The sequence below is a fragment of the Hypanus sabinus genome, chromosome 26 (assembly GCF_030144855.1).
Source record: "Hypanus sabinus isolate sHypSab1 chromosome 26, sHypSab1.hap1, whole genome shotgun sequence".
Taxonomy (NCBI): domain Eukaryota; kingdom Metazoa; phylum Chordata; class Chondrichthyes; order Myliobatiformes; family Dasyatidae; genus Hypanus; species Hypanus sabinus.
Window position 1 is genome coordinate 45394490 of NC_082731.1, and position 14166 is coordinate 45408655.

The following is a 14166-nucleotide window of genomic DNA, read 5'->3' on the forward strand; positions in this document are numbered from 1 at the left end:
AAAACATTTTATTTTTGACTTTCTAAGTACTTTTAAGCTATATGATACTCCTACAGATGTATCACTCAATGAAGTGGCCTGCCCTCTTGCCCTCACAGTGACCCATTAACCCGCCCCCCACTCACCCACAGCGACCTGCTAACTCATCACACCTCGTCACCGCTTTTTAGGTGTGGGAGGAACATGCCTCCTTGCTGGGCATGTTGCTCTGGAAGAGGGCCCCAGCCCTGCTTTGTCGTCCTTCCAGGGGACTTGGGGGGGTTTTGCAGACACCTTTGGTGGCTTCTCCGAGGGGATCGAAGACCAGCAAGGATCGTTGCTTCTTAGTTTTCCAGCCTGAGGAGTTTTACAGGGCGCATCCGCAGATTCCCGTTCCCTGCCAGGGTAGCTGCGTTCCAACTTTGTTAGATTCACTCATTTACTGAGTGACGGAGATCAGAAACAGCCCCTTCAGCCCATCGCATTCATGCAAACCGATCGCATTGGGCTTATATGCCAGGAGTTCCCACCCTTTTTCATGCCATGGTCCCTTACCATTAACCAAGGGGCCCCCATGGACCCCAGGCTAGGAACACCCGCTCTAAATCTTTCCAATCCACGTACCCGTCCTAGTGTCGTTTAAACGTTGTAACTGTTCCTTCCTCTGGCAGCTCATTCTTTACACCCACCACTCTCTGCAGCTCACATAGATAGATAGATAGATAGATAGATAGTTAGATACTTTATTCATCCCCAAGGGGAAATTCAACATTTTTCCAGTGTCCCATACACTTATTGTAGCAAAACTAATTACATACAGTATTTTACTCAGTATAAATATGATATGCATCTAAAATCACCCTCCCAAAAAGCATTAATAAATAGCTTTTAAAAAGTTCTTAAATACTTTACTAAAGTGCATTGAGTGGTAACTTAAGCTCAGTCCTAACCCCAGCACTTTAACATGTCTTGCCCCTGGTGGTTGAATTGTAGAGCCAAATGGCTTTAAACCTCCTTTAAACCTCTCGTCTCTCACATAAACCAACGCTCGGAGACGGATTATGTGGGGCATTATTCCAGCAAGATTCCCTGTGTGCTGAGTCACTTCTGAGTGAAACTTCGACCTGCAGGACATTTATGAGGGTTACGCTTGCACCTGCACACTGCTGCCACCAGGTGGGGCACTGTGTCCAGTGTTGACCACAGCGGCAACTACAGCGATTCCAAGTTCAAAGCAAGTTTATTGTCAAAGTACAAATATGTAACCAAAAACAACCCTGAGATTCATTTTCTTGTGGGCTTACTCAATAAATTTATAGAATAATTACCATAACAGAAACCAAGACTGCACAACTTAGTAGTCTTCACTCAAGAGGTCCTCTGAAGGAGGGGAGGTCCCAGAAAATGATTTCAGCCAGATAGGGCCGACGGTACTGAGGGGTTGGAATCTGGACCACCTAGTGGGATTAATACCCCCTGAAGATGAAATCAAGGATGATTGCAATTGGACAAAGGAGCTTCACTTCTTTATACTATCTCCTTTCGGTCCAGATGAAAAGTTCGAAGTTCACAGTAAATTTACTATAAAACTACATACTGTGTATGTCACAATGGGGTGTATGAGGTGTTGGAGGAGGGATAGCACCTCCAGTGAAGGAGCTTGTTGCGTCCATTCCGGGACAGCTCACTCACCTTTGGCCCTCCCTGGACACTCAGCTCTCCCTGTGGCTCCAAGTAGCTGTTTGCATGAGAGAGCGGCCTCACCCCCGGTACACCGCTCCGACAGGCGGGCTAAACCAGACGAGGGTGGCCAGCGGCCCCGTACCCCGGGTGAGAGGGGGACGTAGTATGTGAAGTCAGCTCCGGCAGACTGGGTGGATGAGATCTACAGTGAGGCCTAACAGCCTGGAATGCTCCGTGGAGAATGAAGGACAAGACAACACACAGAGGGCGTCATGGTCGTCCACGGCAACCAGGGAAGGCCCCAGTTTGTAACACTTGCTCGTACCTCTGGAGCCGGACTTCTGAGCTGGAGAGAGTGGAACTGCCCCAGGGCAACGGCTTTTCTGCTTTAAAAACCCTCCCGCACGGGTTTCCTGTCATCGTTAGGCCTGATGGACAACCACTATCTTTCATCTTTATTTTCCTGCAGACATTCACCGTAGAACAAAGAAATAGAACAGAATCGAATAAATTTGATAAAGGTACACAAAATCACCTAGATAGGATTTTACCACCGGGATTGCAACCTGAGGTCATGGGTTAAGGGTGAAAGGGGAACGTGAGGGGGAAGTTGTTGACTCAGAGGATGGTGAGCATTTGAAATGAGTCGGAGCACACGTGGTGCATGTGAGCTCGATTTCAATGTGTTAGAGAGGTTTGGACAGGCACATGGACGGTAGGGATACAGAGGCCTATGGTCTAGGTGCAGGTTGATGGGAGTAGGCAGCTTAAATGGTTTGGCATGGCCTAAATGGGCCAAAGGGCCTGTTTCTGTGCTGCACTTCTCTGTGACTCTTTGTCAGATTGACAAACAACCAATATGCAAAAAGGGCAACTGCACAACTGTGAAAAAAAAGTAAATAAATAATACAGAGAACATGAATTGTAGAGTCCTTGAAAGAGAGTCTGTAGGTTGTGGAATCAGTTCAGTGTTGGGGTGAGTGAAGTTATCCACACTGGTTCAGGAGCCTGATGTGTTGAATCAGTTCAGTGTTGGGGTGAGTGAAGTTATCCACACTGGTTCAGGAGCCTGATGTGTGGAATCAGTTCAGAGTTGGGGTGAGTGAAGTTATCCACACTGGTTCAGGAGCCTGATGTGTGGAATCAGTTCAGTGTTGGGGTGAGTGAAGTTATCTACACTGGTTCAGGAGCCTGATGTGTGGAATCAGTTCAGTGTTGGGGTGAGTGAAGTTATCCACACTGGTTCTGCAGCCTGATGTTTTGATTCAGTTCCAGTTCAGAGTTGGGGTGAGAGAGTTTTTACACACTGGTTCAGGAGTCTGATGTGTGGATTCAGTTCAGAGTTGGGGTGAGTGAAGTCATCCACACTGGTTCAGGAGCCTGATGGTTGAAAGGTAATAACTATTCCTGAACCTGGTAGTCTGGGAACTAAGGCCCCTGGTCCTCCTTCCCAAAGGCAGCAACAAAAAGAGACTATGGGCTTGCCATATTCATGACCTGAAATGTCGACTGTTCATTTCCCTCCACGGATACTACCTGACCCTTTGAGTTCTTTCCATGTTCTGTATTGTTGGTTAGAAAAACCACTGTCTAAAAATCAGTGAATTTGTCAAGGACAGTGGAAGCAGACAGACCAATTGCATTTGTTCTTGCAATGAGGTCAAAGGTGATGGAGGCTGCCATTTTGTGAAGTGACACTGTGTCGTCCATTTTGTGAACTGAAGCTGCTTGGCTTGACAAATGTTTTATTAAGGTGTTAAAGGTCAGTCAGATAACCCATAGCCAATAACACAAAAACACAACATCTGAACTGGTAAGGAATGAATACAAAAGCAGACGCTTTGGGTGCTTTGGCAGTGATGACTCTCTAGAAACCCAATATTATGGATGTGGTGTGTCCCACAGACACATGGAGATTCACAAACTTCTTGTTACTGGTATTACATTTTCTATTCTTTGACTGTTCAGGAAAACTTAGTAGGCAATCATACAGGTATTTGATTATTTAAATTTGTGTGTATTCCATTGAGACCTTAAAGGTACTTATTGGTAACGACAGATTCCCCCTGTGCCTCTCTGATCATTAGTACTAAGATCTTTGTAAACCCCAGTTCCAGCATCTGCACTCCCCCGTGTCTCTCTCGGAGTTTCAAGGGAAAGGTGAATACATGAACACTTCTGACTTTCTCTCTGTCTGCGAGTTTATCCACCCCAGGGCCCGGCCCTGTAGTGTCAGATCCCGGCCCTCGACCTGGCTGCAATTCCCTCCCGACTCCCAGTGAGCCAGATGCCCGAATTTCCAAACAATTAGATGTAGAGTTATTGGAGCTTCACTGTCTAGGAAACCACTGCTTTTTAATAATACTTTATATAACATTTGTACTTTTTAACAAACTCACCTATTTTTCACAGTATGTGGTGGTTCCTCCCCACTCACTGGCAGAAAGCGGTATAGCAGCTAAACTAACGGTTATCCCTTTTCTCAGTTTTTATTGACTAAGTGTTAGCACGACCCATGTGATGTAATTGTTTTAATTATGTAGCCTACTGACTAGTTTATCCCTAGCTAAGGAATTTCATATCTATGAAAGTGATGGACTTTTCAGAGGCACCATCTTTATTCCTTGTGTCTTTGCATTCATTCTACCATTGTGTATTGCCCTAGTTCACATCCGTACTGTTATGCTGTAGGTGTTACAGTTAGCAGCTCTGTTCTGGTGGCGTAGTGACATCAGTGCTGGACTTTGGAGTGAAGGCTCCCGAGTTCGAATCCAGCCGGCTCCCTTGCACGCTTTCCATCCGTGCTGGGTTGAGCGTCGAGCTAGCATCAGCCTCGTAGAAATAAGAAAGCCTGCTAAAAATACGTTGTCACGACAGCGTTCCGATGACTCCACTCGGAGTTAAGGGCTTTCTTCCTTCTTCAGACTGTAAGAGCAGTCCGTCTTGCTTTCAGCTATTGTTGAAAATAAGGAATGATGCGAATGTGTGCCATCCAATTAGCGTGAGGTTTTCTTGCTGAGGGACACCAAGGTTGGTCTTGGGTTTGTGTTCGGCAGGAGATGAAGAGCGAAGACGCTGGGGAGAACCGGTCGTGGCGCACGATCGGTGGGAGGCCCGTCTGTCTGAGATGGATTGCGAGCGACGTTCGGAAGGTGGTGTGTGTGCTTTCACGTTGACCGAGGGCCCAGCGCCGAGTGGCAGAGAAGCTCAAGATGAGATCCATTTGACTGTTTGATTAGAATGAGCCCTTTTCTTTTCCTTTTTCTTTATTAACCCTTTAGTTAAGATTCACAAATATAATTCCTTTAATCGTCTGCAGTGCACTGGCATCAATGTGTAACAGGGTAGGAAGTGACACAGCATCCGCACAGACCGGGGTTTGGGGTGGGATGAGCCGCCTCAGTCTCCTGAGTTTGGTGGGACTTGAGAGTGTCTTCCCTACACTTACACAGCCAAGGAAGCCAGGGTGGTTCACGTTGCTTCTCAGCTCTTTATCCAGTTTGCTCAGTATTCGTACATTTGCTTGGACTCTGAAATAAACATTTGTAAGACCTGTGACTGCCCTTCATTCTTGACTCTGAAAATGAGCTGTAATGAGATGTCTCTGCGGGTCAGAGTCACGGGATGAAGGGACTCTCCGGGGAATATGGACATGATTTATGTATTTATTGCATCACAACTCTTCTCTCACTCTCCACCGTCCCTACTTCGTCTAAGGCTGAATATAAAAAGCTGAATATGAAAGGGAGGACACCTGGAACGCAATGGGGTGCACTGCGCGTCTGACTCGATGACTCTAAATCTGTCTTCTTCAGTTTGGCTAGGACAGGGGAGCGAGTCAGGATTAGGATCATGTGCGTTGCACATCAAATATATGGAGTCATAGAGAGGCTCAGCTCAGACACAGGCCCTTCAGCCCGTCAACTCCGTGCTGACCATTAACCACCCACTTACACTAATCCCACACTAATCCAACTTTTTTAATGCTCTCCATGTTCCCAACATCTCATTTTACCCCCATTCGGATTATACCTCTCACCTACACAACCAAGGGGAATTTACAGACATAGACAGCACAGAAACAGGCCATTTGGCCCATCTAGACTGTGCTGAATCTGCCTAGTCCCATCAACCTGCACTCAGACCATAGCCCTCTATATCCCTCTCATCCATGTACCTATCCAAAGTTCTCTTAAATGGTGAAATCGACCCTGCATCTCCTACCTGTGCTGGCAGCTCGTTCCACACACTCATGGCCCTCTGAGTGAAGAAGTTACCCCTCATATTTCTATTTAACTTTTCAACTTTTACCCTTAACCCATGACCTCTGGTTGTAGTCCCACCCAACCTCAGTGGAAAAAGCCTGCTTGCATTGACCCTAACTTTCAATAGGTTTACTGTCGGAGAAATGTGTACAACATACATCCTGAAATTATTTTTCTTCGCAAACATTCACAAAAACAGAGGAGAGCCCCAAAGAACGAACGGCAGTTAAATGTTGGAACCCCAAAGCCCCCCCTCAACTCCCCTCCCTCCCACACACAAGCAGCGTCAAAACGATTAGCCCCTCCCTCCCCCACCAGCAAAAAAACATCGGCACCCCCCACTGAGCACTCAAGCATTCAGAAAAGCATCAATAAAGACACAGACTTGCAGTACCCCAAAGATTACTCGTTCACCCAGTAATTCAACACTCTCTCACTCTCCCAAAAAAGGGAAAAAGAGGTGTCCTGTTTCATGGTGCGAAATGAGATACAACAAAACAGCTCGCTGATTTATGGCGGTAAAAGTCTGTTGTATCGCTTTTTCCGAGCTCTGTGCCTAAAGATCTCGAGTCTCTGTGCTCACAGCCAGCAGCCAGCTCGTTGTTTTCGATCTTCCATCTCCCACGACGCACCAGGCGGTCGCACTGGCCTCGAAGTCCGCCTGCCTCCAGAGCCACGGAAATCTGGCCCCCTGCAGGTGCGCTAGTCTTCTAGGCCGCATCCTTGGCATATCGAAAAGCAGCCAGTTGTAAGACCCCAGGAGCAGGCCCCATTTCCACAAAGAACCGAAGTCAGCGAGTAACTCCAGGTCAGGGTCTTCGAAAGAACCCTGAAAGGGGAAAAAAGAGATGGCAAAGATAGAAATAGAGCTGTTTCCAAAGGAACCATCGTCCTCCTTAGCTCCACCTCATAATTTTGTATTCCTCTATCTAAACTCCTCTCATTCTCCTACACTCCAGGGAATAAAGTCCTAACCTATTCAACATTTTCCTATAACTCAAGTCCTTAATTCTCAGCAAAATCCTTGTAAATATTCTCTGTACCCTTCCAAACTTATTTACATCTTTTCTGTAGGTAGGTGACCAAAATTGCACACAATACTCCAAATTAGGCCTCACCAACATCTTATACAACCTCAGCCTATCTTCTGTGCTCAATACATTGATTTATGAGGCCAATGTGCCAAAAGCTTTTCTTACAACCTCATCTTCCTGTGACACCACTTTCAATGAATTATGAACCTGTAATCCCAGATCCCTTTGTTCTACCACAATCTTCAATTCCCAAAACTGACCATGTAAGACCTACACAAAGTTCACTGCAGATGCTGTGGTCAAATCCACACGTACAAACAAGCTGGATGAACTCAACAAGTTGGGCAGCATCTGTTGAAAGGAGCAGTCAACGTTTCTGGCCGAGAGCCAGGACTGAAGAAGGAAGGGGCAGGGGCCCTTTAAAGAAGGTGGGTGGAGGGTGGAAGGTGCAGGTGAAAACCAATCAGAGGAAAGATCAAGGGGTGGGGGAGGGGAAGCAGGGAGGGCATAGGCCGGTGAGGTGAAGAAGGAATGTAAATGGAAAGCACTATGGGTAGTAGAAGAAGGCAGAATCATGAGAGGTGATAGGCAGCTGGAAGAGGAGACAGAGTGAAAGTGGGATGGGGGAAGGGAGAGGGAGAGAATTACCGGAAGTTGGAGAATTCGATGTTCATACCAAGGGGCTGGAGACTACCCAGACGGTACATGAGATGTTGTTCCTCCAACCGAAGTTTGGCCTCATCATGGCAGTAGAGGAGGCCAGGTATGGACATATCCGAATGGGAATGTGAAGGAGAGTTGAAGTGGGTGGTAACCGGGAGATCCTGTCTGTTGTGGTGGACGGAGCGGAGGTGCCCGACGAAGCGGTCCCCCAATCTGCGACGGGTCTCGCCGATGTAGAGGAGGCCGCACCAGGAGCACCAGATGCCATAGATCACCCCAACAGACTCACAAGTGAAGTAAGTAAGACCTGCATGGGTGGGTCCTCGCAAAGTACACCACCTCACACTTGTCCACCTTCAATTCCATCTGCCAGTATTCCAGCTGGTGCAGGTCCCGCTGCAAGTCTTCCTCGCCGTCCATTGCACTCCCAATCTCAGCAAATTTGCTGCTCCAGTTAACCACATTATCATCCAGATCGTCGATGTAGATGTGTGTGTGTTTCTGTGTGTGTGAGGACGTGTGTGTGTGTCTCTGTGCGTGAGGACGTGTGTGTGTTTCTGTGTGTGTGAGGACGTGTGTGTGTGTCTCTGTGCGTGAGGACGTGTGTGTGTTTCTGTGTGTGTGAGGACGTGTGTGTGTGTCTCTGTACGTGAGGACGTGTGTGTGTTTCTGTGTGTGTGTCTCTGTGCGTGAGGACGTGTGTGTGTTTCTGTGTGTGTGAGGACGTGTGTGTGTGTGTGTCTCTGTATGTGAGGACGTGTGTGTGTGTGTTTCTGTGTGTGTGAGGACGTGTGTGTGTGTGTGTTTCTGTATGTGAGGACGTGTGTGTGTGTCTGTGCGTGAGGACGTGTGTGTGTGTTTCTGTGTGTGTGAGGACGTGTGTGTGTGTCTCTGTGCGTGAGGACGTGTGTGTGTTTCTGTGTGTGTGTCTCTGTGCGTGAGGACGTGTGTGTGTTTCTGTGTGTGTGTCTCTGTGCGTGAGGACGTGTGTGTGTTTCTGTGTGTGTGAGGACGTGTGTGTGTGTCTCTGTGCGTGAGGACGTGTGTGTGTTTCTGTGTGTGTGAGGACGTGTGTGTGTGTCTCTGTACGTGAGGACGTGTGTGTGTTTCTGTGTGTGTGTCTCTGTGCGTGAGGACGTGTGTGTGTTTCTGTGTGTGTGAGGACGTGTGTGTGTGTCTCTGTGCGTGAGGACGTGTGTGTGTTTCTGTGTGTGTGAGGACGTGTGTGTGTGTGTGTCTCTGTATGTGAGGACGTGTGTGTGTGTGTTTCTGTGTGTGTGTTTCTGTGCGTGAGGACGTGTGTGTGTTTCTGTGTGTGTGAGGACGTGTGTGTGTGTCTCTGTGTGTGAGGACGTGTGTGTGTTTCTGTATGTGAGGACGTGTGTGTGTGTCTCTGTGTGTGAGGACGTGTGTGCGTGTGTCTCTGTATGTGAGGACGTGTGTGTGTGTCTGTGCATGAGGACGTGTGTGTGTCTCTGTGTGTGAGGACGTGTGTGTGTTTCTGTGTGTGAGGACGTGTGTGTGTGTCTCTGTGTGTGAGGACGTGTGTGTGTGTTTCTGTATGTGAGGACGTGTGTGCGTGTCTCTGTGCGTGAGGACGTGTGTGCGTGTGTCTCTGTATGTGAGGACGTGTGTGTGTGTCTGTGCATGAGGACGTGTGTGTGTCTCTGTGCGTGAGGACGTGTGTGTGTTCCTCTCTGTGTGTGATGACAAACAACAGCGGACCCAGCGCCAATCCCTGCAGTACACCACTACAGTGGCCAATTAGCCTGTCATCCCACACAAATTTGTGGTGGAGAAGGAAAGGGGAATTCCTGGAGGGAAGCCCATACTGTTGAAGGTACACAGCGTCAGAAACAGGGTTCAAACCTGTGAGTCAGGAGCTCCACCGGCTGAACCACTGTCCACCTAAAACACAGCACAGCAGTGAGCAGGGATTGAACCCATCTGCGTAGACCCCCATTGGATCTCACACACACTTCCCAAAATCAAGATGCACAAACTAGAAGAGGAAGATAGAGCAAGAAAAAAGGTGGTTACTGCTGTCAGAACCACTTCCTGCAGTCTCAGAGTCAACTTCTCCAACCACCATGGAGAAGGACCCAGAACCTGAGACTGTTTCACAGCCACAAGTTTCACCTGCCATATTTTTGGCTGCCTTAACAAAACCTTCATTCAGATATCCTGCAGAGATTTTGTCGAGTGTCATAATGGTGTACCTTCACTTAAGCTCTCCCTTCTCTATAAGATTTTTTGCCCAGTGCCTCTGTGTCCACTACAACATTATATAGATTCAGTCCAGCTGTCGCTGTGGGGAAATGTGTGGCAATAAGGCCTTTCACACGATTGGAATCCCAGGTTTTTATTCTGAATCTTCACATTCAAAACTCAAACTAGAGAATTTCTCCATCAAAGATTCATAAGGCTTTTAAAGTGCAAGACAATCAAAGAAATGCAGATGCTAGAAATGTGAAATACTGAAAACGCAGCAGGCTAAAATATTGGCACCGCTTTGGGTCAAACGCCCTTTCACCAGAATTGCCTGATGAGGGATGCCCCGCCTTTGAAATTCGAACTTTGAACTTCAAATGGTTCCTGATTGCACAGATGCTGTCTCACCTTCTGACATTCCTGCCTAAACTTCAGAGCCCGTGAATTTTACTTTGTCCGATGAAGAATGTAGATTGTGCAGATTTATTGAAATCTTTATTTACAGACTATAAATAAAGCATATGGGTCATGTTGTTTTGGATATAAAAAGAACAGGTCACTCTGGGTTAAATATTACAAAACTCTGAGATATATTGTATCGTTGACCCATGAATCCCACTTCCTGTTTCCAAGGTTACCTGACCAAAATAAGTTCTGATTTTATTTGAAAAGGAAACATGAATTCAGCAAAGGAAATCCTTTGTTGAGGAATCGGGAAAGTGGTTGTGGGAGCTGGGAACAGTGGTGTCAGGATCATGTCGCACAAGGGTGGGGACATTCAATCCTGAGACATCGTTCTGCAGCCTCGATGGCTGTTACTGGAGTGGAGAGCGGTAGGGCTCCAGATTCTCATTCCCTGTGCGCAGAAATCATTATCGTCACCATTATGAGCCGTGCTGTATGACATCATCGTTATGTCTCATACTGTATGACATCATCGTTATGTGGTGTGTCGTATGAAGTTGCCATTATGTGCCGTGTTGGATGACATCATTATTAAGTCTCATGCTGTATTACAAACGTACATCATCGTTATGTGGTGTGTCTTATGACATTGTCATTATGTGCCGTGTTGTATGTTGTTTGTGGTCATGGTCTTTCCACGACCATGATTGTTCTTGGCAAATCTTTCTACAGAAGTGGTTTGCCATTGCCTCCTTCTGGGCAGTGTCTTTACAAGACGGGTGACCCCAGCCATTATCAATACTCTTCAGAGATTGTCTGCCTGGTGTCAGTGGTCGCATAACCGGGACTTGTGATCTGCACCGGCTGCTCATACAACCATCCACCACCTGCTCCCATGGCTTCACGTGACCCTGATCTGGGCTAAGCAGGTGCTACACCTTGCCCAAGGGTGACCTGCAGGCTAGTGGGGGGAGGAGTGTCACACCTCCTTTGGTAGAGATGTAACTCCACCCCACCACCCATGGTGTAGAAATACCATCTAATATTTAAATAATGTAAATATTATTTAATTAATATCTAGATAGGAAAATTAACTCCCCCTTAATCTTTCCTCTAATGCATTCTCTATCACAGCTTTGTCTCCCTCTCTGCCTCACTTTCTCTCTTTCCTCTCTCTCTCCCCCCTCTCTCCCCCCCTCTCTCCCTCTCTCTCCCTCTCTCTGCCCCCTCTCTCTCCCTCTCTCTCTCCCCCTCTCTCTCCCTCTCTCCCCCCTCTCTCCCCACTCGCTCTCTCTCCCTCTCTCTCCCTCTCTCTCCCTCTCTCTCCCTCTCTCTCCCTCTCTCTCCCTCTCTCTCTCCCCCTCTCTCCCCCTCTCTCCCTCTCTCTCTCCCTCTCCCCCTCTCTCTCCCCACTCGCTCTCTCTCTCCCCCTCTCTCCCACTCGCTCTCTCTCTCCCCCCCTCTCCCCACTCGCTCTCTCTCTCTCTCTCCCTCTCCCTCTCTCCCCATTCTCTCTCTCACTGTCTGTCTGTCTCTCTCTCTCTCTCTACATCAGAATCACATTTATTTCCATGACATATGTTGTGAAATGGGTTAATTTTATGGCAACAGTGCAGGGTATAAAAATTACAATTTTTAAAAAATAATTAAATGGTGCAAATGAGGAATGGTGAGGTAAGAGGACTGTTCAGAAACCTGATGACAGAGGGGAAGAAGCTGTTCCTGAAAACGCTCAGGCTCCTGTACCCCTCCCCGATGGTGTGTCCCGGGGGTGAGGGTCCTTTGTGATGAACGCCGCCTTCTTGGGTCACTGCCTGTTGAAGATGTCCTCGATGTGGGAGGTGTTGAGCTGCTGATAGAATCTGCAGCCTCTTGCGATCTTCGACAATGAAACCTCCATACCAAACAGTGCTGCACCCTGTCATAGTGCTGCCCAAGCCACGTCTGCAGAGACTTGCTGGTGTTTTAGGTGATATATCAAATCTCCTCAAGCTCCTAATGAACTATAGCTGCCGTCTTACCTTCGTTGTAATTGCATCAATATGTTGGGCCCAGGATGGGTCCTCCGCCACGTTGACCCTCGAGAACAGGAAGCATCTCATCTCAACGGTGGTCCCAAATTTCATATTTGCAATGACAATGTTGTAGCTTTATAAAATTCTGGAGTATTGCAAACAGTTCTGGTCGCCCCACAACTGGAAGGATGTAGAAGTTCTGGAGAGGGTGCAGAAAGGGTTTACCGGGATGCTGTCAGGTTTAGAGGGCACGTGCACGTGAGAGGCTGAATAAACGGGTAGCTTTCTCTGGAGTGGTGGTTGGTGGGGGGGGGTGATCTGATAGAAGTTTACAAGATTGTGAGAGGCACAGATACTGTTTACGTGTTTATTATTATTTGTTTATGATACATGATTTATGTACTTATATATGCATTTCAACAGCTTGTTGTCTTCTACACTCTTGCTCTTTCATTGATCCTATTTACAGTTACTATTCTATAGATTTGCTGAGTATGCCCGCAGAAATAAGAATGTACTCAGACCATAAGATACAGGGGCAGAAGTAGGCCATTTGGCCCATCGAGTCTGCTCCACCATTCAATCATGGGCTGATCCAATTCTTCCAGTCATTCCCCACTCCCCTGCCTTCTCCCCATACCCTTTGATGCCCTGGCTAATCAAGAACCTATCTATCTCTGCTTTAAATACACCCAATGACTCGGCCTCCACAGCTGCTCATGGCAACAAATTCCACAGATTTACCACCGTCTGACTAAAGCAATTTCTCCGCATCTCTGTTCTAAATGGACGTCCTTCAATCCTGAAGTCGTGCCCTCGTGTTCTAGACTCCCCTACCATGGGAAATAACTTTGCCATATCTAATCTTCTAATCTGTTCAGTGTTTTTAACATTTGGAATGTTTCTATGAGATCCTCCCCCCCACCCCCCCATTCTCTGGAACTCCGGGGAATACAGCCCAAGAGCTGCCAGACGTTCCACATACAGTAACCCTTTAATTTCTGAAATCATTCTCATGAATCTTCCCTGAACCCTCTCCAATGTCAGTATATCCTTTCTAAAATAAGGACCCCAAAACTGCACACAATACTCCAAGTGTGGACTCACAAGTGCCTTACAGAGCCTCAGCGTCACATCCCTACTCTTATATTCTATACCTCTAGAAATGACTGATAATAAATTTTACTTTGAACCAGAGGGCATGCATTAAAAGTGAGAGGGTGAAGTTCAAAGGAGAGAAATGCCTTATATTCTGTCTGAGTAGCTTGATGGCATGAAAATCGATTACCCCTTCCCTCTCCCTTCTTCCATACTCCACTCTGGCCTCTTACCTCTTCTCTCCTGCCAACTACCCCACCGCCCAGTGCTCCTCCTCCTTCCCTTTCTCCTCTGGTCCATTCTCCTCTCCTTTCAGATTCCCTTCTCTCCAGCCCTTTACCTTTCCCACCCACCTGGCTTCACCTGTCACCTTCCAGCTATCCTCCTTCCCCACCCCAGCCCCCAGCTTTTTATTCTGTCATCTTTCCTCTTCCTTTCCAATCCTGATGAAGGGTCTCAGACAGAAACATCAACTGTTTATTCCTCTCCATAGATGCTGCCTGACCTGCTGAGTTCCTGCAGCATTTTGTGTGTGTGTTGCTCTGGATTTCCAGCACCTGCAGAATCTCTTGTGTTTATTCCTCTCCATAGATGCTGCCTGACCTGCTGAGTTCCTGCAGCATTTTGTGTGTGTGGATTCTCCACACACATCTGCAGAATCTGCAGCATCTGCAGAATCTCTTGTGCTTAAGTTCAAAGGAGTTCAAACGTAAATTTTTAAGTGCATGAATCACAAAAGGTGGGTTTGCAGGTGCAGCAGGTTATCGAGAAGGCAAATGGGATGTTGGCCTTCATTGCTAGAGGGATTGAACT

At 47.3% G+C, this 14166-nt stretch overlaps 1 protein-coding gene across 3 annotated transcripts in view; it reads right to left on the reverse strand.

Annotated features, from left to right (window-relative positions):
* zgc:154093 (uncharacterized protein LOC777623 homolog) overlaps positions 1-14166 on the reverse strand; it is an 86053-nt gene that overhangs the window by 27307 nt on the left and 44580 nt on the right. The window contains exon 1 of one of the 3 annotated variants that reach the window (XR_009508061.1): positions 1672-2032. The exons of the other annotated variants lie outside the window; for them this stretch is intronic. The gene's annotated coding sequence lies outside the window, so the exon portion shown is untranslated. Of the gene's footprint in view, positions 1-1671; positions 2033-14166 lie in introns of those variants that run through there. 3 annotated transcript variants of the gene reach the window in all.